Source organism: Macaca fascicularis, chromosome 7 (genome assembly GCF_037993035.2).
Source record: "Macaca fascicularis isolate 582-1 chromosome 7, T2T-MFA8v1.1".
Taxonomy (NCBI): domain Eukaryota; kingdom Metazoa; phylum Chordata; class Mammalia; order Primates; family Cercopithecidae; genus Macaca; species Macaca fascicularis.
Genome location: NC_088381.1, coordinates 157,463,574 through 157,489,037, shown reverse-complemented (window position 1 = coordinate 157,489,037; position 25,464 = coordinate 157,463,574). Strand labels below are relative to the sequence as shown.

The 25,464-nt window shown below is 44.9% G+C and overlaps 1 protein-coding gene across 36 annotated transcripts in view; it reads left to right on the top strand.

Moving 5' to 3' along the window:
- The window catches only part of FOXN3 (forkhead box N3), a 466,688-nt gene that overhangs the window by 120,514 nt on the left and 320,710 nt on the right, over nt 1-25,464 (top strand). For 17 of the 36 annotated variants that reach the window (XM_073998053.1, XM_073998050.1, XM_065547506.2 and 14 more), the window contains one exon: nt 13,407-13,509. The exons of 6 other annotated variants lie outside the window; for them this stretch is intronic. The gene's annotated coding sequence lies outside the window, so the exon portion shown is untranslated. The remainder of the gene's footprint in view (nt 1-13,406; nt 13,510-25,464) is intronic. 13 more of the 36 variants (XM_073998051.1, XM_073998044.1, XM_073998040.1 and 10 more) reach the window with 1 other exon arrangement.

Below are 25,464 nucleotides of genomic sequence, written 5' to 3'. Positions count from 1 at the left end.
TTAGAAGGCTTGATTTACAAACCTTACAATGCCAAAGACATGGCAAAAAAAAAAAAAAAATCAAAATCAAAAGACATTCCCATGTAAAAACACTCAAAAACGTTTTAAATTATAGGCAAATTGCTCATTAGGCAACTGGCTTTAGGGTAATTGACCTAGAGTCAATGACTTCCAAAAGTCGGCACTTCAGTGCTCAGGGACACTTTCTCAGACCTGTATTCATCTTATTTCAGACAAAATTCTAATCAACTCTATTATTTGGTTTCTCAGCCTCTGGCATATTAGATGTGAATCAAAACAGGAGGGAACTGTGGGAGCCAGGCCACTTTGCACAGTGAGAAGACCAGCTGATACCCTGACAGGCAGGGTGGGGTGGGAGGAGGCCAGAGAATATTAAAATGTAAATACAAGGATTAGGAAATCACCCTAGTGCGGGGCCTTTTCCTGGACGGGTGACCTCTTCCTCCTCCGCTCCTACACTGCTGTGGCTTCTGAGATCGCCTCTCTGTCATCATGGACAGGGGTTCATAAAGCCAGGCAAGCTGTGGAAAATATCTGTAACAGGCTAAAATCATGAGCAGACTTTGCCCAATGCGTTGTTTTTGTATACAGTCCGTTTTGAAAAGCTTTTCATCGAAAAGGATCCAAACATTGACTCGTGGGTTGGAGCATCCTTATAAAGCGCCCAGTTCCCCCCGCCCTCTCTGTGCAGCCCACCCACCAAGAGCCCCGCCCATAGGATGCCTCTGCAGCTGCATGAACACCCCCAGACCAACCTAGAAACAATTCCGCGTTCTGGAAACATTCACTTCTAGGAAGGTCCTCTTTCACCAAACGGTAGCATGACCAAATCCAGGTAGTTCTCAATATCCAGGATAATTCGGGAGGAGGTCAGGAATAACCCAAATTGTGATGAAATTCACTTTCAATTATCTAGTGGATATAAGTGTGGCTAACAAGCAGCCAGACAGAGGGCTGGGTGCAGTGGCTCACGCCTGTAATCCCAGCACTTTGGGAGGCCGAGGAGGGCAGATCACAAGGTTAGGTGATCAAGACCATCCTGGCTAACACAGTGAAACCCCATCTTTACTAAAAATACAAAAATTTAGCTGGGCGTAGTAGCACGCGCCTGTAGTCCCAGCTACTCGGGAGGCTGAGGCTGGAGAATTGGTTGAACCCAGGAGTCAGAGGTTGCAGTGAGCCGAGATCGAGATCGTGCCACTGCACTCCAGCCTGGGTGTCTTAAAAAGAGAAAAAAAAAGAAGCAGCAGCCAGACAGAATAGGAGAAGATATTTGCAAATCGTATATTTGATAAGGGATAAATATCCAGAATATATAGAGAACTCCTAAAACTTGACAACATGAACAAGAACAACCTAATTCAAAAATGGGCAAAGGACTTGGGCAGATATTTATCCAAGGAAAGTATACAAATAGCCAGTAGGTGTGTTAAAAAAAATGCTCAATGTCACTAATCATTGGGGAGAAATGCAAATCAAAATTACAGTGAGATACTGCCTCATACCTATTAGAATGGCTAACATTTCAAAAAAAAACCAAACAAGCAAACAGGAAATCACAAGTGTGGTGAAGATGTGGAGAAAATGGAACCTTTGGACACTGTTGTGGGAATGTAGTGGTATAACTACTGTGGAAAATAGTATCGCCGTTCCCCCAAAAATTAACATAAAATTACCATATGATCTAGCAAGTCCACTTCTAGTATATTCCCAAAAGAACTGAAAGCAGGGTCTCAAAGAGATATTTACACATCCATATTCATAGCAGTATCATTCACAATAGTTATAACATGGAAGCAACCCGTGTCCATCGACAGATGAATGGATGAATAAAATGTGGTATATCTGTACAGTGAAATATTACTTAGCCTGAAAAAGGAAGAAAATTGGCCGGGTGTGGTGGCTCATGCCTGTAATCCCAACACTTTGGGAGCTGAGGCAAGTGAATCACCTGAGGTCAGGAGCTCTAGACAAGCCTGGCCAACATGGCGAAACCCCATCTCTACTAAAAAATACAAAAATTAACTAGGTGCGGTGGTGGGTGCCTGTAATCCTAGCTACTCGGGAGACTGAGGCAGGAGAATCACTTGAACATGGGAGGTGGAGGTTGCATTGAGCTGAGATTGTGTCATTGCACTGCAGCCTGAGAGACAGAGCAAGACTCCATCTCAAAAAAAAAAAAAAAAAAAAGAAAATTCTGACACATGCTACAATATGGATGAACCTGGAGGACATTGTGCTGAGTGAAATAAGCCAGTCACAAAAAGGCAAATATTCCATGGCTCCACTTTTATGAGGTAGAAGAGTCAAAATCATAGAGACAAAGTAGAATGATGGCTACCAAGGGCTAGGGTTGGGGTAGTGGAGAATGGGGTGTGACTGTGTGCTAGGTACAGAGTTCTAGAGATGGATGGTGGTGATGGTTGCACGTCATTATGAATATATTTAAACTGCTGAACTGTACACTTAAAAGTGGTTAAGTCCAGGTGCAGTGGCTCACGCCTGTAATCCCAGCACTTTGGGAGGCCGAGGCGGGCAGATCACGAGGTCAGGAGATTGAGACCACCCTGGCTAACACGGTGAAATCTCGTCTCTACTAAAAATACAAAAAATTAGCCAGGCGTGGTGGCGGGTGCCTGTAGTCCCAGCTACTCGGGAGGCTGAGGCAGGAGAATGGCATGAACCCGGGAGGCGGAGCTTGCAGTGAGCCGAGATGGGGCCACTGCACTCCAGCCTGGGTGACAGAGCAAGACTCCATCCCCCACCCCCCACAAAAAAAAAAGTGGTTAAGATGGTAAATGTTATGTCATCTGTATTTTACCACAATAAAAACATTGCGGGGTGTGGGAAGATGACAGTCAGCATCTGGAATGGCTTACTTCCTTAGGGAGGCTAAATATAATAATTACTGCTGCTCCCAATCCCCCTTTCACTTCCAAAGCCCAAGGACCCCGCCAGGTGTCTTTCCAGTGCAGGGCCCTCTCTGAGGAGTGGTGTCAGGACTGAGGGCTGGCACGCCTGGGAAGGAAGGTGGCGCGGGGTGTAGTGAGCAGGCTGAGATGATGTGCTCTGGGAGCGCTTGCTGCACTCAGCCTAAAGCCTTGGGAGAAGAGAATGGGTGGGTGAGGTCAAAGAGGAGGATTTGCCTAACTTCCACCACCAGCCATAGTTAATCCCCAAACCAATTAATCTGATACTTAGTGTCTATCCTTTTATAAGTATTGTTAACTCTAGTCAAGTAGTTTTTTTTTTTGAGATGGAGTTTTACTGTTGTTGCCCAGGCTGGAATGTAATGGCGCCATCTCGGCTCACTGCAACCTCCGCCTCCCAGGTTCAAGAGATTCTCCTGCCTCAGCCTCCTGAGTAGCTGGGATTACAGGTGCCCACCACCACACCCAGCTAATTTTTGAATTTTTAGTAGAAATGGGATTTCACCACATTGGCCAACCTGACCTCGTGATCCACTCGCCTCGGCCTCCCAAAGTGCTGGGATTACAGGCAGCCAACTGCATTGTGAGCACGCTTAGGAGCAGCACGGTCCCTACAGAGAGCACTGGATCAGGTGACCCAGGTGAGGTTCTGACATTTACCCAGTGGCCTCAGACCAGTTGCTGATTTTTGGAGCCTCACTGTATCTTCTGTGAAATGAGATGGGTGATACCTGCCAAGATAATTCATGGAACTCCCTTGATAGTCAAATGAAATAACCTACGTCAAAATGCTTTGTGATATTAGAAGAATGCAAGGGCATTGATAATGGCAGAGATTTGAACTTGAAGCAAATAAGAGGCAGAAGTGCAAAGTTAATGGAAGGGACTGCAGTTTTCATTCTCATTGCTGTGGTTCTGCCTCTGAAATACTGGTCATGATTAAAGGGTAATCCTTACCTGCCCTGCTAATACTTGAAGACTAGGCTTTCTACTGGACCCTAACATATTTTTGAGATTGCTTTTAAAAAGTGATGAATTTCTTTAACCAGTAAGGTGTATATATATCCATTTTCTGTTCTGCTTTATTTTAGGAATGAGTTCATTATTATTATCATAGTAAATAGCCAAGCATGATTCAATTTAGGAAAATAACAGAAAAAGTTTGCTCATCTTTTGTAGGCTAATTTTGCCATAATCTCCACAAATAAAGTAGTGGTTTCTTTAAAATATGCCAGTTCGAGGTCTCAGAGCTGCACTTTTAAAGCTTACAATTGATTGTTTAGTGCGAAAATTGTATTCAAGTGAAACACATCAGCATGCAAATCTAAAACGTGGCCATTTTCATCTAGATTGAATATTATTAACCAGCCCAAGGGATATGATGTAATTAAGATTTTGAACAGCTTACTTTTGTCTACTGTGATGAGTATAACCCCAATATTTAAAGCGGTTTACCAGTTGAATAATGAGAAGGTGGCCCAGTGCACCAGTAAGCATGCATTTTGGCTTTTAGGTGCAGGGAAAGAGTTTGACTTTTCTCCACAGGTCCAAGCATCGATAAGGGCAGAGATATGAACTTGAAGCAAAAAAGAGAATGTTCAAATTCCAGGAAAATCACATTTCTTTCTGAATAATGGCAGATTTCCATCTCATTGCCTACTCACTCATTTTAATACCTTCTTGCATGGGTTTAGGAATCAAGACCAAGTGGGGACAGATGAATCCCTTGTTAAGGGTTTATGCTTTTGCCTAATTAAAACTATTGGGTTTATAGCCTGCTAATGCAGCTCTACTTGGAAGGGAGAATAACTTTTAGCTTGGATCCACTTCAGAAAGTTTGCAAGGCCTCCCTCTGCCTTTCGGAGAACTGAGAAGGCACATTTCTGATAGCATCTTTATTCCGGTATAATTCCAGGATAACTGTTCTTCTTAGGGGAGACAAGATGCTCACCTTTTCTGTCCTTCCCACACCGTTTTAAAAGAAAGACAAAGTTCTTTATTTCTCCCAGGAGAAGTTCAGGAAAGGATCCATTACAGAGCTGCACCACCTTAAGCAGACAGCCGGCAGGCTAGGTTGGTACCACGGCTCGTTTCAGCCATCCGTATTTTCAGGTGTACCATATGTATTTAGTACATCATTTGATAATGCTAAAAAAATATTAAAGCAGTGTGAGACTAAAGGAGAAAGAAGATGAATGTTAGCATTCCCCTGGGGTTCATGGGTGAAGGAATTAACACAGCGTGGCACTCTACCCTAGCTGTGTTTGTTTCCATGGCAACAGCTACGTACATGTTTCAGACTATCTACAGTGACACAGTTGCAGAAATAGTAGCTTGCAGGTTTCTGATATCGCATCAGTGGACAGGCGGCATGCACTATATTAAGTAAGTGTAAAAGAATTTAAAATATAGCCCTGGATTCAGATGTGTATTAGCTCAACCGAACGATGTGTCGGGGGTTGCGGCATTCCCCTTCTGCACGATGGCAAAATCTGGGCAAAGTTGAAAGTTGCAAGATTCCAGTCAAACAATTGTCCTTGCTTGGGTAAATATCCTCAAATGAAAAAAATGTGAGTTACAAAGGTAAGAAAATGGACTTGGCAGATGACTTGTCAAAGAAGGATATTGTTAATGAAGCTATTTTTTTTTTTTTGCAGGGGGGTAGTGATGGATAAGAAATGAAAGCTTTGGTTGGAAATAGCTGAGTCTCAAAGCAAATCGAATGTGCAACAGAATCTTTTTAACAGCTGCTGAGTTTATGGCAACTAAGGTCTTTGAATGTATCACTGTAGAAATTGCTTTTATATCAGCATGATCAGGTGAGGAGCAGAGAGGTTGATTAGGTGTGCAGTTAAGGGGAAATCGGGGCTCCATTGTCTTTTCCGAAAGCTTATGTAAATATCTCATTCTCTCCAAGCTGACCCTGGTTTGTCTTTGACATTTGCTGCTACTTTTTAGTACCATTTGCTGGTATCTGTGTTGATCTCATGCTGCCACATTGTAACCTGATATGACTTCAGTGTTGGCTACAGAGCAACCAAGTAAAGATGATAGACTTTGTAAGTGTGTGACTTTGCAACCAAATTGTACAGTAATTTAGGAGGAGTGTTCAAATGAGTATTTATTTGCCTGCTAGACCCCTACTTTTGAATAGCAGCCTAGGTATTAGGTTAATGGATTTCAATGTGCACGTTATGATTGTGGGAGCTTTCAAGTATCTTGTAGTTCAATTTATACTGAGTTTTTAATGTCAAAATTTTTTTTATTTATGCCCATTATTCGATTTAAGCCTACATTTACCTCATAGTTTTATTATTCGTGTATCAGTGAAGAGAATGTAAAATGGCATGGTAATTTAAGCTAATCTATTCATTTGAAGAAGGTTAGTTTTCCGACCATAGGTGGACTTTTAGAAAAAGCGATGCAGACAGCTCTTTGGGCTGTATGAGACTATTTTTGTATGTGCACAGGGAACTATCAACAGTATGTACTGCATATTATTCTTTATAGTCATTATTTGATTAGATGTTAAGAGAATACCTCTGAGGGACTCGGAGCTTCCGAGCACCCATGCATGTGGAGGGCTAGGACGGGTTTTGGATTATAAACCAGGGACTTGAACCCTGGAATGTACCACACCCCAGTGAGTAGATACAGTGTGCCTTTCTAAATAATTTGATAAATGAAATGAATGTTGAAGTTTTCCATATATGCCCATGTGTAGTCTGAGCAATCCAGAGATGGGAAGTGAAATTTGTATCTTTTATGGGAGTTGTTTTTTGGTTTTATTGTATTTTGTTGAGACAGGGTCTCACTTTGTCACCCAGGCCAGAGTGCAGCGGTGCTATCTCGCCCCACTGCAACCTCTGCCTCCTGGACTCTAGCAATCCTTCTGCCTCAGTTTCCCAAGTAGCCGGGACTACAGGCACACGCCACCATGCCCGACCAAAATATCTCACTATATTTTCCAGGCTGGTCTTAAACTCCTGGGCTCAAGCCATCCTCTCGCCTCAGCCTCCTAAAGTGCTGAGCGTATAGGTGCAAACCTTGGGAAACTTTTTAGTGGTGATTCATACTGAAGGCAGCTCCATTCTCAGAGGAAGAGCTGCTCTGCCCACTTGTACCCCCCACTTCAGTGGAGTTTTAAGACCCATCTTTGGGGTAGATGGGAGGGCAGACCCCCGTCCCCATGCCCTGGCTTGCCTGGTGTGTGCCCCATGTATCCTGGGGCTTCTCCGTGTGAAAGCTGCATAATACTATGTGTGCTTAGCACCCCCAGGCTGAGGGGACCAAATAGCATTGGTAGGAGAGAGTTTACATGACGTTCTGTTATTGTGTTTGAAGGACCTTGGAAAACTTGGGCTCAATAACCTGGGACTCTGACACTGGAGAGCAAAAAACTTTCAGTGAACGGCTTGGATGACTAGTTAAACTTTTGTTTTTGGGAAGTGCTGGAGCAGGCCCTTCCAAAAGTCAGGACGTTTGTGTATTTTCTTCATCATACAGAAATATTTTCCAGTGTAGAAACAAATGAAAACAAAACACCCGTCTATGCTATTTTAAGTCTTTCTTAAGAATAGAAAAACACACGAACCTAAATGTAAAGCGCTAGGCCGAACTCTTCATCGGAATGTGAAATCTTGGCAGTACTTAGAGGAAACTCAATTGCTTCCATTCAAAGGGCCAGGAAATTGATTTAGAAAAAAAATAAATTTGAGGGATTCCCAAATAGTGGCAAGGTGGAATGACTAAGAGAAACATGAAGGTACGGACGGATCTTATTCCCAGTCATCAATGGTGGTAAATGGTCCAAAGAAACCCCCAAGGCAGAGCTCATCTGGAGTCTCCATTGTCCAGGAACTTCTGAAGATTCCCAGAGACCACAGGATGAAAGGTTGGCATCCAGGGCTTTCTACTTTGAATTCCTTTCCAGCCTCTCGTCTCACTGTGTCTTCTTTTCCTTGGGCATCCTGTGCCCCTGTCCTTGGGTCCTGAATATTGTGCCCGACCACACTTGGAAGCACATTGGCCTTTGCTTTCACTGTTACCTCTGTCCGGATGTCTATAGTCCCATCTTTGCTTTGCAAAGCCCAGTTTAAATTCCGCTTCCTCTGCAAAACCTTACAGATCTCCCCCTTTCACTAAAATGAGTTCTCCATCCTCCATGTTGACTTAACCATTTCTTTGTCAATGATTATGGCACATATTGCATTGTATTAAGATTAGCAGTGGCCGGGCACAATGGCTCACGCCTATAATCCCAGCACTTTGGGAGGCCGAGGCGGGTGGATCACCTGAGGTCAGAGTTTGAGACCAGCCTGACCAACATGGAGAGACCCCGTCTCTACAAAAACAAAAACAAAAACAAAAACAAACAAACAAACAAAATACAAAATTAGCTGGGCATGGTGGCGCATGCCTGTAATCCCAGCTACTCCAGAAGACTGAGGCAGGAGAATCGCTTGAACCCGGGAGGCAGAGGCTGTGCTGAGCCAAGATCGCGCCATTGCACTCCAGCCTGGGCCACAAGGGCAAAACGCTGTCTCAAAAAAAAAAAAAAAGAGATTAGCAGTGTATCTCCTTAACTAATATGTGAATGTATTAAAGACAAGGGCCATGACATACGTACTTTTGCAGGATTCGCCATACTTAGAATAATACTGTAATGGAACTCTTGTATTTAATTGAATTCTTAAAACCTTGTAAAGATATACATTGTGGACCAGTCGTCAAATGCTTCTGTTCTTTGTGCAAAGGGAATCTGTTGGCTGCTGAGATTCCAAAGGCTATGTCTGTCACAGCACCAAAAGCATCTGGACCCATTCAGCCACTTTCAGATGCTTCCAAACTTCCTGCTGTTTGTCATCGGCTAAACACATGGAACAAACCAGGTGAATGGCTGATCTTTTTCATATTCATAGAATCATTAGATTTTAGAGCCAGAAGGAACCTCAGGGAACTAAATTCATAGAGGAGAGAATTTTAAACCTGAACCATCAAGTGACTTCTTCAAAGCGAGAGAGTTGGTTAACGCCCCAGGTGTGTGGACTTAGCTTAGCCGACAATACCTCCACACACTCCTCTCTGCGAGACCTTCTTGGCATGGCCGTGGGTTCCACTTAAGGCATCAGGGATCAGCTGGTGCTTTCTGCCCATGTCTGGCTCGCTTTCTATATGTAAACACCGTCATCCAACAACAATTCCTTCACCACTCTATGTTAAACACTGATATCATTGGGATAGAATTAAAAACAAAAGTGGACTGGGAGTTGAGCTCAGGGAAACTGGGAGCAAAGCTAACAATTCATTAGCCATTGCTGAGGACACGGCAGCTGCTGAATTCAGTCAAGTTCAGACCCTTAAAAAGAGTGGAAAAAAGAAAGCACATGCCTCCCAGCGCCTGGGCACTGCATTGCCGGGCCAGCTGGGCGCAGCACTGTTGCAAAAAGATCTCTTCGTTTTCAGAAATCTGAGCCTCCGACCTTGCAGACGGGGAGGGGAATGTGGCTGCAACTTTACTGCATTTGGCGTTACGTTTTACTTCTGACTGCAGTTGTATCAGACACAGCTCCTGTGTAGAGTCCATGAGGATCTGAGGAAAGAACCAGCCCTCCAAGCCGACATAGGAGCAACTGTCTCAAGAAAGATGTGCGTGCGTGTGTGTGCGTGTGTGTGTGTGTGTGTGTATAAGGCTTGCATCTGAGGCTGACAGGCTTTTTAAGAGGAACTCTTGGTTTCTGTGTAAATGTGTGCCTCTTCTGCCCAGAGTTAGCCTGTTAAGGGAATAAAGCTCAATTCAGGTTTCCGAGTTGGAAGCCAGTTACATATGGAAATAAATTAGTAAATGGTCCATCTGGGACTAAACTACTGCAGAGATGATAAATTATTGCCATTGTATATGTCGGTGTTGCCGAAGACTGAGTTGTGTTCACCAGGAGCTGCTAAAAGATAACTGGATGCTCTATCGTGGTTAGAGGAATAAAAAAATTTTTTTTTTAATTACAAGTAAAAGATTTACCTTGAAATGCTTCTTGGGAGAATGGTTTGGTTGATGCCAAGTTTGTTCCTCAGAACTGCTGTACCTGCACATATTTAAAAGGAGAATCTCAAGGGCATCGAAACATGTTGCTTTTATATTTTCAAAGGCCGGTAGGATAACAAGTGTTAATTAGTAGCCAAATGCCTCGATGAGGAGGATAATTCTATACCTTTATATAGTATGGTACTTTATAATTTTCCCAGAACTTCATTTCTATTTTCTTATTGAAATTTCCAGCCGGGCGCGGTGGCTCACGCCTGTAATCCCAGCACTTTGGGAGGCCGAGGCGGTCACAAGGTCAGGAGATCGAGACCATGGTGAAACCCCGTCTCTACTAAAATTACAAAAAGTGAGCCGGGCACGGTGGCGGGCGCCTGTAGTTCCAGCTACTCGGGAGGCTGAGGCAGGAGAATGGCGTAAACCCAGGAGGCGGAGCCTGCAGTGAGCCAGGATCGCGCCACTGCACTCCAGCTTGGGCGACAGAGCGAGACTCCGTCTCAAAAAAAAAAAAAAAAAAAGAAATTTCCAAGAAGGTGGGGTAGGTCGGTGCCTCTTTTTCTTGATAGATGAAAAACGGAGGTTGAGGGGGTTTAGTGCCTTGTCCATAATGACTCAGAAAGTTGAGTGGCAAAGCTGGCGTGGGTAAGCAGAGACTGCCAATTCTGAATCCAGCTTCATTTCAATCTGAGCCTTGGTGTGACATGAAAAACATTTTCAGTACCCCCTTGTTCACCTACCAACATCAGGAAATAAAAACTATTTATGTCCATTTTCTAGAAGCAAAGCCATACCCACTTGATCATGAAAAGTATTTTTTCCTCTCATTGGAGGTGTATTAATTTAACTTTTTTGGTGACTAAGTCATGCCAGTCTCAACTTGAATGACAGTATTTTTTTAAAGCTAAAACCAGAGATGTTCTCAGGGGCTGTCGAGGCGTGGTAACATGTTGCCCCTTTGCAGAATGGTCCGAGGCGACTGTGACTTCCCGATTCTTGTATCTACTTTAAAATTTTGTGTGTGCGTTCTTCCTCCTGGACAAACCTTATACTGTTAATCCGTGAAGCAGCTGCAGTTCTTCCCTCTAGAAAATGCACTGCCAAAAGTATAGAAAAGTAAACTGGGGCCGGGCGCGGTGGCTCAAGCCTGTAATCCCAGCACTTTGGGAGGCCGAGGCAGGTGGATCACGAGGTCAGGAGATCGAGACTATCCTGGCTAACATGGTGAAACCCCGTCTCTACTAAAAATACAAAAAACTAGCCGGGCGTGGTGGCGGGCACCTGTAGTCTCAGCTACTTGGGAGGCTGAGGCCAGAGAATGGCGTGAACCCGGGAGGCGGAGCTTGCAGTGAGCCGAGATCACGCCACTGCACTCCAGCCTGGGAGACACAGCGAGACTCCGTCTCAAAACAAAAAAAAAAAAAAAAAAAAGAAAAGTAAACTGGATGTAGATTTTTTTTTTTTTTTGAGATGGGGCAGTGGTACGATCCTGGCTCACTGTGGCCTTGACCTCCAAGATCAGATACGCCCCCCTCTTCAGCCTCCTAGGTGGCTGGGACTACAGGCATGCACCACCACACCTATTTTTTTGTTTTGTTTTGTGTTTTTTGTAGAGATGGGGTTTTGCCCTGTTGCCCAGGCTGGTTTTGAACTCCTGAGCTCAAGCGATGTGCCCACCTCCACCTCCCAGAAGTGCTGGGATTACAGGTGTGAGTCGCCATGCCTAGCCCAGACATCAATTAAATATAAGCCACTGGTGCCTGCTGGGTGGCCTTTACTTGAAAAAGAGGAGCCCCCAGTCTGACCAACATGGCGAAACCCTGTCTGTACTAAAAATACAAAAATTAGCCCAGGGTGGTGTTGGGCGCCTGTGATCCCAGCTACTGGGGAGGCTGAGGCAGGAGAATCACTTGAACCTGGGAGGCAGAGGTTACAGTGAGCTGAGATTGTGCCATTGCACTCTAGTCTGGGCAACAGAGGGAGACTGTCTCAAAAAGAAAAAACAGAAGAAGAGGCCCTCGCTCTTACCTGTCTGCACTTGGAAGTAACCTTGTCTCACTCAGATCACCTTCAACTTTCTCATGTATCAGCCAGACCTGGTTACCTCGTTCCCCCAAATAGCCCTCACACTTTCCAACCTCTGGGCCTTTGCTTCGGTTGCTGTCTGGTTTTTGTTGTTAAAATCCTGTCCTGATCTCAAGGCCATTATTATTGTCTTCATGATGCCTTCCTTTCGTGGCATCCCCCACTCCTCACCCCAAACGGAAACATGTTATCTCCTTTGTCTTGACACTCTCCAGCCGTTAGAAGAAATAACACGGTCTGCCAGTACTTGAGTTGCTTGTGTATGTGTCTTATTTTCCATAGTGGACAATACATTTCTCGAGGGCAGGTTCTTTATCGTCTGTGACTCTTCATCCCTCCACGATGCAGTCCTCAGCTCTACGCTTTGTCCTTCCAGGAGCTTAAGCACAAAGTAGAGTAGGGTGATTTTATTTTACAACAGAATGGCTTTGTATGGGTGGATAAATTAATGATCTAAGGTATATCAGAATCACTTGGAGGGCTTGTTAAAACACAGATTTCTGGGCCCTACTTCTGGATAATGTATTCTGACTCAGTAGGTACTGGGTAGGGGCCAAGAATTTGCATTTCCAACAAACTCTCAGTCAATGTTGATGCTGCTGTTCCAGGACCCACAGTTTGGGAACCGCCGATCTAATTAATATACTCCTAACATTCTCAGACGACAGCGCGTAGGTTAATACCATTCATTTCATTAGAGAGTTCATTGATTTGTTATCCTTGAGGCCCCGGTTAAAAAGATATCTTCTCTCAGAGATTATTATGCAATCTGTCTCATGTACCAGCTTTCCTATTTTGCAAGATTACTGGTTAACCATGGCCTAATAACTTGCAGCCCATTTAGTGAGGTGTAGAGCCAGAGACATTTCATTTTACAATAAAATAGAGTCATCGACTTTGCAGCCTGTGCACTTGGTCTACCCTGGGGATCAAGGCTGGTCCGTGGGGTGGAATGCTGGCCTTGAGTGCTTGTGGGTGCTCTGATGTTTTTCCTTTATGTAGACAAGTGTTTGAGTAGCAGCTGGAGTACATAAAATGATCTCACAAATGTCTCAGTGGCAGTTGTAGCAAAATAAAATAATCTCACATTGAGATGGCATGTATTTTCAAATTTCTGGATCTTCTTATGCCCCATGAGACAGTTTAAAAACACTCCATAGTGAAAGATCCAGTCTTTTAATAACGATCCAAGAAATAAAGAGGTACTGTTACAATTGCTTTTTCACTGAAGTGCGTCATTTTCTAGAGTCAGGCCAGAGATGGCATCCATTGTGGTTGCGAGGGCTCTCTCTGCTGCTTCTGCTTAATTCTGACTTCCTACTGCTCCTCTCCAGCAGCCTCTAGAAGACCAGCGTTCTCGTGATTATGGAGGCCCCTCTGTCCTTTCTGTGACGGGAGCAATGCTGACCTCAGTTTCCTGGACCCATTCCGACTCAGGTAATTACACTGCCTTCCCCAGTTCGCCATGCCTTACGTAGACTGCGCTGAATAAATGAAATGCCAAAGCTATATTTAAATGCAAATGCCAAATTGATTATTTCTCCATCAACTGGTATTCTCTCCCGCCTCCCCCAGTCTTCTTAATGATCAATTTATGCAGCTGATCAGACTTGACAATGTGGTCAATCCAATTTAGGCATTAAGATGATTAAAAACATTGAATCACATCTTTATTTAAAATTCTGGTGTAAGTCGTAGAAATACAAAGCCACAGGAAGATTGCTGGGAATTTTCACATAGAAATTAGCTTCTAAATTATTTTTGTTGCCACAATCTCATGTTTTACTTTAATTGTATTAATCTTTCTAATGTTGCACTTTTAGTTGCGTTCAGTAAGTATTGAGTATCTGTTGTGTGTTCTTGGGACAGGTGGGGATGGAGAAGTAGAAGACTGGCTCCTCTCCTCAGGGAGCCCACAGTTTAGGCAAAGTTGATTCACTCATAAGAAAATGGCAGATGGTGCTAAGCTTAGGGCCAGGGCTGTGAACTAGTGGTAGTTCCTTGGTTCAGGGAATGGAGAAGCTTTGAGGATTGGGATTGAAATAATTAGGGAAGAATTCATGGACCAGGGAGGGCCTCAGTTGGGCTTTGTTGCTGTGGATCATTTGGCCAGGCAGAAGGAAGAGGCATGACATTGAGCCTTGAGGGGAAGACAGGAATGAACCCACTGTGAGCCCAGGCAGTGAGGGCCTGACTGCCTCAATCAGAAGGTCTAGAGGACCCAGATCCTCTGGCCCACCTAGAACCAGACTCCCCGTCAGGGGTCCCTTAAGGATCCTGGAGTGGAGCCCGTTGGGGAAACTCTACCTTCCCTTTGCAGAGGGGCTTTGGCTGGCAGTGTCCTGCTGGGGACAGTGGTTTCTGTTGCCCCCACCCTGGCTTGGCCACTGCTTTGCTGATCTTTTCTGCTTCTCTGGGCCTGTCCACACCCTGCCTCTGCCTGTCTACCTGATTATTTACTCTTCTTTCACACACCTGCCACCCTCCCCTCTGAGCTCTGCCTGGCCTTTGGGGCTTGTCAGGGCCCTGGGATGAGCTCTGTGAGGTCAATACCTGGTGATTCACAAGGGGTGATTCTGAGAAGTGGAGCTGCAGGGGAGGAAGCATAAGTTAAGAACACGCATTTATAAAGTAAGGCTGGGAGCGCATCCAGAGGGTTCTGAAAGCCAGAATTCAGGGAGGGTCTCAAGGGGGAGGGCTGGGGCTACAGTCAGGGATGGCAGCTAAGTGCCCTGATTAATTTGGGCATGATGTAGTGGATCCTGTCCACCCCTCACTCTTCCCCAGGGCTGCCCTTTGTTTAGCTGGTGGAAGCAGTGGTGGCTTTCACTGCCCTGGGCCTTTTTTTTTTTTTTTTTTTTTTTTGAGACAGAGTCTTGCTCTGTCGCCTAGGCTGGAGTGTAGTGGCACCATCTCTGCTCACTGCATCCTCCGCTTCCCAGGTTCAGGCTGTTCTCCTACCTCAGCCTCCTGAGTAGCTGGGGCTACAGACGTCTGCCACCACGCCCGGCTAATTTTTGTATTTTTAGTAGAGATGGGGTTTCACCATATTGGCCAGGCTGGTCTCAAACTCCTGACCTCAAGTGATCTGCCTGCCTTGGCCTCCCAAGGCACATTGTCCAAAGTGCTGGGATTACAGGCATGAGCCACTGCACCTGGCCTGTCCTGGGTCTTAAAGGTGCTACTGAGAGTTGCCAGCTGAGAACCCCGTCGCTGCCAGTTGGGCCCTGCCTGGCCACGCACCATCTGCCTTCCTGGACACAGGTGTGCAGAAGCTTGGGCCTTCTGGAGTCAGAGCCTGGGATCACCAGCCACCAGGAAGCGGAAGAACTAGAATCGCAGTATTTGTGTTCTCCTCCTGCTGCAGAACTTGCCTAATAGATTGTTGCCACCCCTCCTAAGACCAGACCAGGAGTTGGTAAACCACAGGCGGCCCAGGGGCCAAGTTACTGCCTGCTGCCTGTCCGTGCACTGCCAATGTACTAAGAATGGTTTTCACATTTTTCAGTGGTTGGGAAAAATTAAAAGAATAAAATTTTGTGCCTCATGAAATGTATATGGAATGCAAATTTCAGTGTCCCTAAATAAAATCTTACTGAAACAGAGCCATGTTTGTTCATTTCTGGATTATCTGTGGCAGTTGTTGCCCTTACAATGGCAGAGTTAAGTAAGTGCAATGGAAACCATGAAATATTTACCCTATGGTCTTTTATGGAAAAAGCTTGCCAACTCCTGGCCTAGCCAATTGTGTGACATAAGTGTTTGCGAAATTTGATGTGTGGAGCTTTCTCCCCATTAAGAAAATAGGTTGAAAGGATGAGTAGGATTAGAATAGGAAAGAGCGGAAGGGAGGGATTTTCTGGAGTGAGATAGCGAATTGGTCACACTCTAGTTGGATATTTCCATTCATCTCTTTAACTTAAAATAAAACCTAGATGCAACATGAGGCCATTTCGTCTTAGGGTTGTCTGTAAGATGAGGCATCCAGACTTCTTGGATTAACCTAAATGTTGGAATAAATCAGCACCAAATTAAAACAAACCTTGAATTTTGGAACTTTTTTCTTTTTACTTGGCTCTGGGTGTGAACGATTTTATTTTAAACCAAATAAATATTTTGTTTTAAATCAAGTAAGCCTTGAAGGCTTACCATGAGTAAGCTATGGCATTTAATCTTGGCAATGCTTTTTCCCAATCTGGTAGGATTTTATGATACTGTTGAATGAAAACTATAGTAAAATATGTGGGTTCTAATCTTACTAACCGGCTGAGCCAGGGCAGGCAGTAGTATATTAGGATAAAAGGTATACCCTGGCCGGGCGCAGTGGCTCACGCCTGTAATCCCAGCACTTCGGGAGGCTGAGGTGGGCAGATCACCTGAGGTCAGGAGTTCAAGACCAGCCTGGCCAACATGGTGAAACCCCGTCTCTACAAAAATACAAAAGTCAGCTGGGCATGATGGTGGGTGACTGTAATCCCAGCAACTCGGGAAGCTGAGGCAGGAGAATCACTTGAACCCAGGAGGCGGAGGTTGCAGTGAGCTGAGATCGCGCTATTGCACTCCAACCTGGGTGACAGAGCGAGACTCCGTCTTAAAAAGAAGTACATCCCACATCTCAGGGGCTTAGTACAACAAAAACTTACTTCTCATTTGCCCAGGGATTGGGCCAGTGTAGCTCTCTTGCCTCCAGTATTTTGAGGTCCCAGGCCTCTTCCATCTTGTGATATCTACATCTCAAAACATGGCTTCCTGGCTGCTGCAACATGTGAAGGAAAGGGTTGAGAACGTACACCCATTCTTTTTTTTTGAGACAGAGTCCCACTCTGTCACCTAGGCTAGAGTGCAATGGCGCAATCTCAGCTCTCTGCAACCTCCGCCTCCTGGGTTCAAGCGATTCTCCTGCCTCAGCCCCCCCAAGTAGCTGGGAGTACAGTCATGCGCCACCATACCTGGCTAATTTTTGTATTTTTAGTAGAGATGGGGGTTTTGCCACATTAGCTAGGCTGGTCTTGAACTCCTGGCCTCAAGTGATCCACCCACCTTGGTCTCCCAAAGTGCTGGGATTATAGGTGTGAACCATTGCACTGGCTCCATTCTTTTTTTTTTTTTTTTTTTTTTTTTAAAATACAGGGACTTGTTCTGTTGCCCCAGCTGGAGTGCAGTGGTGTGATCATGGCTCACTGTAGCCTTGAACTCCTGGGTTCAAAGGATCCACCCAGCTGACCCTCCTGCGTAGCTGGGATTACAGACATGTGCCACCATACCCAGTTAATTTTTTTATTTTTTAGTAGAGACAGGGTTTCACCATGTTGGCCAGGCTCGTCTTGAACTCCTGGCCTCAAGTGATCCATCTGCCTCAGCCTCCCAAAGTGTTGGGATTATAGGTGTGAGCCACCATGCCCAGCTCCATTCATTTTTTTAGACAGGGTTTTGCTCTGTTGCTCCAGCTGGAGTGCAATGGCGTGATCATGGCTCACTGCAGCCTTGAACTCCTGGGCTCAAGGGATTCTCCCGTCTGAGCTTCCTGAGTAGCTGGGACTACAGGCATACTATAGAATGGTTTTTAAAATTTTGTGTAGAGATGAGGTCTTGCTATGTTGTTCAGGCTGGTCTCAAACTTCTGGGCTTAAGCAATCCTCCCACTTTGGTTTCCCAAAGTGCTGGGATTACCGGTGTGAGCCAGTGTGCCCGGTTGCACACACACTCTTAAGTGCTTAAGACTAGAGGTGACAGGCCATTGGTCAGGACTAGTTACATGACCCTGCCTCTCTGGCAGGAGGCCAGGAAGTACGGAGGAGGTCATGGGATACTGTCCCCCACTGCTCAGCAACACTGGGTCACTAGGGGAAATTCTATACTTTTTTTGTTTTTTTTTTTTCTATACTTTGTTTGCTTATTATTAAGGGATAAGTAATTCAGTCCTATATTTTCCCACATTTTAAGAAAAGTTAAGAAAAGTTCAAATAAGGTGTATGAAAGAACTTTAAAAGGAGTAACAAATTGCAAAATGTGTAATATATAATTGTAAGCAAAAAATAAATGTCCCTTGAGTCTTGAATGGTATGGGCTAGGGGCAGGGTAGTCACACAAGTCCCAGTATGCCTGGGACTGTCCTAGCATACACCATTGACCCAATATAATTACCATACAGTCTTCCCTTTCATACCCAGAAATATCCTGGTTTAGATCATAAATGATATGATCGCCCTAGCTTGACTCCACTGATCATCCTTTAAGATTAATGTTAGCTACTGTTTATTGAACCTCTTCTAAGAGTCAGACACTGCTCAGCTTTTTGCTGTGTTGCTTCATTTAATCCCCAAAATAAGACTGCTAGGTATGTATGCATAATCTCTTCATTTTCAGATGAGGCAACAGAGATGCAGAAAGGTTTGAATTATTCAGTCACACAGGTAGCAAGTGGTTGTGGTTGATTTGGTGTGTTGATTTGAACCCTGGCTATTGGAATCTGTGTTCTTAAGCCCTCCACAGGGCTGCCTCACTCCCCGTTTTTGAGTATTGCACCCTTGACCTCATGGGGCCCCACTTCCCTGACAGTGGCCCTGGAATCTGTTCTCAGACCACATACTGGTAGAAAGTTCCAGCCGTGAGCCAGGAGTCCAGCCCTTTGTGACACCAATGAGAAGACGAGCTGGGAAGTCACTATGTCGTTTTCCAGAGCCAGCAACAGCAGGCCTCACTGACGTGCGTGTCCTGACTTCCCGTCCGGTCCCCTGCCACCACTCCCTACCCTGATGTTGACAAGTGCAGCTTGTTTTAAAACCGGGAGCTGCTTTTTACGTGGAAAAGATTTTATTTTGAAATCTAGGGTGGAGTAAAACTCCAGCCAGTGAAGACTTGCCATGTGCTGTGCAGAGAATCCAAACAGGCCCCTTCCCAACCCAAACAGCCAGGAGAAACTGAGTGCCGGGAGTTTATTTACACATTTGTTTATTAAAAAAAAAAATAAAGCTTAACCACAGTCAAAGACCAGTTTATGTGCAGCGTATTATCACATAAAAAGCCATCTACTTAGGAGTCTGTATTGCAGTTCCCCTGGTTCCTGGCCTTCCTAATCAGTGTTCAAAACCAAACCCATGAAATCAAAGGGAATAGCAGCTGAAAAATGAACGAAACATGGCACAGTCATCTACTGCATGGCTTGCTTCAAGAAACCCCCCAGAAAATTATACATACGGTTTCTAAACGTACAAAGAAAGCTAAAGGAATTCCATTATGAAAGAAAAATTAGATGGAAATTTCTAATCCTGTCTCATAAACAATATAGGAATAACTTTAAAATATTCTGCTTTAAGCATGCATTTAATTTGTGTTCTGGGAACCAAATAATGTTGCCAAGATAAAACATTCTAATAATGATTTATGTAAATTTATTTGTACAAAGTAATGGTGTAGTTGCCTATAGCAAATTGCTTGGAATATGAAATGACATTTATGAAGTCTTTTTTTTTCCCCTCTGAATGAATACAATGGAGAAAATGAGAGACTCCGGAAAGGAAAAAAGAAATCCATGTTCAAAATGGAGTCTGATGCTTCGAGACACAGCCAGCTGGCCAGGTTATAGGGTGTAAAAGTCAACACACTTGGTTCAGCATGGTTTCCTGTGATGTTCTCAAACCATTTTTTTTTTTTTTTTGAGATAGAGTTTTGCTCTTCTTGCCCAGGCTGGAGTGCAATGGCATGGTCTCGGCTCACTGCAACCTTCACCTCCCGAGTTGAAGCGATTCTCCTGCCTCAGCCTCTGGAGTAGCTGGGACTACAGGCGCTTGCCACCATGCCTGGCTAATTTTTTGTATTTTTAGTAGAGATGGGGTGTCTGTGTGTTAGACAGGATGTTCTCGATCTCCTGACCTCGTGATCCGCCCGCCTCTTAGGAGGCTAGAATCTTATATTTTAGTCGTCATAAAGTGCTCAGGCGCCCAAGCTTTTTCACAACAGCCAGTGACAAATTCTTTGTTCTTACAGCCCTAGTAGGGCGCTTACAACATGGGATGCAAACAGGCCAAATGTAGTTAAAAATTGGGCAATTAATCTCAGTTCCTTGTTACTTAATACCAAGGAAAGTTATGCTTGAGTCCTAAATGGAACCCGAATATGAAAACACAAGACAAAAACTTTCCAAAAGACTGACTCATAGACCTATTAGGAGTTTACCCATTGGCTGCCCAGTTAGCACCTTTGATAATGGCTCTAGGTGTTCCCCGGAAACAGTTAATTAAATGGAAATCACCATACATGTATCAGAGAGAGCTGCTGGATCCGTGCTTTGGCCTTCTAAATGCCTAGTTGAATTTTCTATAACCTGTCCTATTGGAAAAGTCTGATGTTAACATCTCAGTTGTAGAAGGCATTTAATGTTTTTCAAAAAGTATTTGGGCCGGGCGCGGTGGCTCAAGCCTGTAATCCCAGCGCTTTGGGAGGCCGAGACGGGTGGATCACAAGGTCAGGAGATCGAGACCATCCTGGCTAACACGGCGAAACCCCGTCTCTACTAAAAACACACACACAAAAAAAATTAGCCGGGCGAGGTGGCGGCGCCTGTGGTCCCAGCTACTCCGGAGGCTGAGGCAGGAGAATGGCGGGAACCCGGGAGGCGGAGCTTGCAGTGAGCTGAGATCCGGCCACTGCACTCCAGCCTGGGCGACAGAGCGAGACTCCGTCTCAAAAAAAAAAAAAAAAAAGTATTTGTACTCTCCCACTTGGTTGTTACAGTCATTTCTGTGAGGTAGGTAAGAGTTCGTATTCTAAATACAGAGAAACTAAGGACCACAGAGATCACAGAGAAAGACATCCGCAGAAAGGGAGGACAGCTTCACACCAGCGTTCATCCCGCCGCCACCACCGACTACAGCTCTGGGATTCTGGAGAGCTTGCTTTATTTAAAACAAGTTGAGAGTTTTGGCCCATCATAAGCCATTTTGGAATTGCACTAACTATCCTGAGAGAAATGGGTTTGTCTAATCCAGCAGAATGACTTTGCAACAGGGCCCTTTGCTGCAGTGGTGCCAAGGCCTGGGGGCTGAAGTTAGGGCTCCCGAGAGAGAGGGTATAAAGGCTGAACAGGCTTTAAAATGGAATGAAAACAACACAGGCTTCCAGGAAAGAGGACTGGCCTGGGTTTGCAGCAGCTCCAGTTAAAGTGTGTGTACCTTAAAAGCTGTAGCTTATGGCAGGGTGGGTTTTAATCAAGTGATCCAAGATCTTCAGGCTGAGGCAGTGGATGCCAGGGTGAGGCTGTCAGCCAGTTTCAGCTCCCAGTCCTTCCCCTCAGCTGTGTGATTGGAATGGGATTTCTGAGCAGTGCATTCTGAGAAAATAATGTAAGCTGTCTGAACCTCCATTTCCCCATCTGTAAAATAGGGATAAGGATACTTATCTTTGTAGAGGTGTTGCGGTAATTTTTTTTTTTCTTTTTTTTTGAGTTGGAGTCTCGCTCTCTCACCCAGGCTGGAGTGCAATGACTCAGTCTTGGCTCGGTGCAACCTCCGATTCCCGGGTTCAAGCGATTCTCGTGCCTCAGCCTCCCAGGTAGCTGGGATTACAGGCATGCACCACCACGCCTAGCTAATTTTTGTATTTTTAGTAGAGACAGGGTTTCACCATGTTGGCCAGGCTGGTCTCAAACTCCTGACCTCAAGTGATCTGCCTGCCTCGGCCTCCCGAAGTGCTGGGATTATACATGTGAGCCACTGCACTCAGCCAGTGTTGCGGTAATTGAAGAAAATCATTCTCGTAAAGTACTTGGCCCAGTACTTGGAAGATAGTAAACACTCATTCTGTGGCAGCTCTTAAAATTACTATTACAGTTGTATTACCCAAGAATGTATGATCCTGACTGATAATTGGAAGTGAGATTAAAATACATATTTTATTTAGTAAGAATTAACCTAAAAGATTTCTAAACCAGTTGTTTTTGTGTACCAAAAGATAAGATGAATATGAGAATTCATTGTTCATTCCACAAATAGCCCTTGTTTGTATTAGTCCGTTCGTGCACTGCTATAAAGAAACACCTGAGACTGGATAATTTATAAGAAAAGAGATTGAATTGGCTCATAGTTCTGCAGGCTGGATAGGAAGCATAGTGGTATCTGCTTCTGAGGAGGCCTCAGGAAGCTTCCAGTCATGGCAGAAGGCAAAGTGGGGGCAGGCACATCACATGGCGAGAATGGGAGCAAGAAGGGAGGGGAGGTGCCACACACTTTCAAACACCTAGACCTTATGTGAACTCAGAGTGAGAACACACTTATCACCAAAGGGATGGCCCAAGCCACTCATGGGGATTCCTCCCCCATGACCCAGACACCTCCACCAGGCCCCACCTCCAACATTGGCGATTACATTTCAACACGAGATTTGGGTGGGGACAAATATCCAAACTATATCAGTGTTGACGGCCTTGTGGAAGCTCTTGATACAACTTGTGAGGGGTCATGAGGCCAGATCCAGTCTCCTCTCAAGGGATCAAGGACTTTGGTTATTTTGTTTGTTTGTTTGTTTCTCCCATTGTTCTCATCAACATGATCACGATTGCCATAAAAAATTGACTAAATGCCTATTTACACTTGGCAAATAGGCATCGTGCCGGCTACTTTAATATACATGGTCTTTGTCTTCCAAGAATTCAGAAATTAAGCTGGTCTAAATCCTTACTTGTTGCTGAAAGCCCTGGGTCTGGGCCAGAACCTTCAGGTTGGTTCCCTTCAGGCCAGTCATCCTGGCTGGCTGTGGTGTATTCTCAAGACAAAGGCATGGAAAGTCTTTGCCCCTTGGCTGCTCTGCCCGAGGAAGTAGGCCTTGGCACTCTCTGCAGCTGTGTTCTTGGCTGTTGCAGGTCAGGCCCCCAGGCCGAAAGTGGGAATGCCCTTTTAGTTAGCATTCATTTCCTTTAGAAGCACAGAAACTACTCTCTTATCAAGGGTTGAAGTGACTCCTGCAGAGAAAGTGTTGATTTCTTTTTTTTAAGTTGGCTTTATAACACCCTAGAAAAGATGTTTCACAGAAATTCTCTGAAGGAAGATAGGAAGATAAGGAAGTGTAAAACATTCTCAAGTGAAAGGAGAAATAAGGAATACTTCTGAGATCGGGATCCAGTCTGGTCTATTTCAGTGGTTTCTGGACCTAGGGAGCCTCTGTGTGGGAGGCAGAGGCAATTCCAAGGTGCTGATTCCAAGGTGCTGTGTTTGGGCTTAGTCTAAGGGGGTGGGGGATACAGACAGTACACAGATATGCACAAGGAGGTATTCAAACGTGAGCTTTCCCCCGGTCTAAGGCAAAATGAGAAAAATAAGCTCAAGATAGTGAGTTCAGTATCCTTACTTGGCAAAACAAAAAGTTGGCCATGTACGCCTGTCCCCAACACTATTTCTGAAATTGTATTGCTGGGTGAAATTCAGGTCCCAGAGCCTCCTTGCCTGGGGTTCTCTTGCCCCTTCTCCTGGGTGTCATTCTTGCCTCCTTCTCATTCTCCCTCCTGCTGCCTTACTACCATTTCCTGCAGGTCTCAAGACGGTGGCTTATCCTTCTTATTAGAAAGAAGATTAGCACGTGTTAGAGATATAGAAGCAATGAGGAATTTCCTCCTGGTTTAAGGAGTGGGGGGATGGCATTTGAAAAGATAAACAGGCATCGGTCTTTAGCACTCTAGGTCACTCAGGTTTATCTCCTGGTGGAAATGTGGCGGACCCAACCCCCTGCGAAGGCAGAGGGTGACTCTTAATCACTGGAAAATAGGACACTGTGCCGTTCCCCTCTAGTGGATATGTTTATGTGGTTTATGTGTCCATGTTGATTTCTCTCTCACTCTGATATGTGCATATGAACTCCCAAAACGGATATTTGAGCATTAACCAGAGATCAAGTCATTTGAGCCCAAACTCAGCTATGCTCAAAGCTCATAGCTCCCTCAGTGGTGAGGTCAACATAGTACACGCGAGAGCATTTTCGTTTAATCGGGCAGAATTTGGCTCAGAGGAGCAGTTGGGGGTCTGAGCAGGGGCATCTGCTAGGGGGTCTGAGGAGGAAGGGCTGTTTTGAAGTTGGGATCTCTTGAAGGAGAATGGCATTTGAATTGGCCCAGTCGGTATGACAGATGTATCAGCTCACGGTGAAGGAGGGGACAGGCTTTGGGAAAGGGCATTATTTCACCCCAAAAGTGCAGTCAGATGGCCCCTGAACAGCTGGACTTTTACCTAACACTAGGACTCTAGTACAACAGGGGTGTGTTTGTGACATGCACACATCCGACAGCAAGAAGTTTAAGTCCATTCCTCAGTGTTTATTCCTGCTGGAAGCTGATGAGACTTAATTGCCTTTGCCTACCCCTCCCACGGCACCCCCCACCCCAAATACCACAGGTTATCCTTATCTCAAAGCGATACATAGTTTCCCAGGTGAACAAGGGGCAGGAAATTGGTCAGAGCAGCTGCCAAAAGGTCCAAATTACTCATCAGTTCAAGTTTAATAGATTTTCCCTGTGTTGTTGGATCTGGTTTATTGACACACTCTCTCCTGGATGAGTCTTGGATAAACTGGCGGAGAATCGGGTAGTACTAAGTTCTGTTTGAAGACTGTGTGATTCTACAGTATCCCATCGGGACCCTATAAGGTACATGAGGAAATGAATGGCCTGCTGGTTGCTCTTTTATGGAATGGTACAAGGCTGTTCGTAGGGAGTTAGGTGCTTGATAACTATTTTTGTTTAACTTTTAAATTGTTACTTTTTTTCTTTGAGATAGGGTCTCACTGTGCTGCCCAGGCTGGAGTGCTGTGGTGCGATCATAGCCCACTGCAGCCTTGAACTCCTGGGCTCAAGTGATTCCCCCACTTTAGCCTCCCAAGTAGCTGGGGCTACAAGCACGTGCCACCATGCCCAGCTAATTTTTTTATTTTTGTAGAGATGGCATCTTCCTAGGTTGTGCAGGCTGGGCTTGAACTCCTGAGCTCAAGTGATCCTCCCACCTCAGCATTCCAATGTGCTGGAAATACAGGCGTGAGCCACTGCTCCTGGCAGTGATGACCTACTATTCTAACTACTACTTCTAACTAGGGATGGCCTATTATTACCACAGCATTTGATTTATTTCTTTACATGAATGTAACTGCAACATTATACTTAGTTACAATAATGGTCTATTCGTGGAACGCATATGTATAAGTAAATATATATGTCTATATATATGGGTGTATATAAATAAATTATGCCATTTGATTCTGGGACACTTTATAGGATTTGTTGTTTCCTGAAGATACAGAAACATCTGGCCAGGCGCGGTGGCTCACGTCTGTAATCCGAGCACTTTGGCAGGCTGGGGTGGACGGATTGTGAGGTCAGGAGGTCGAGACCAGCCTGACCAACATGGTGAAACTCCA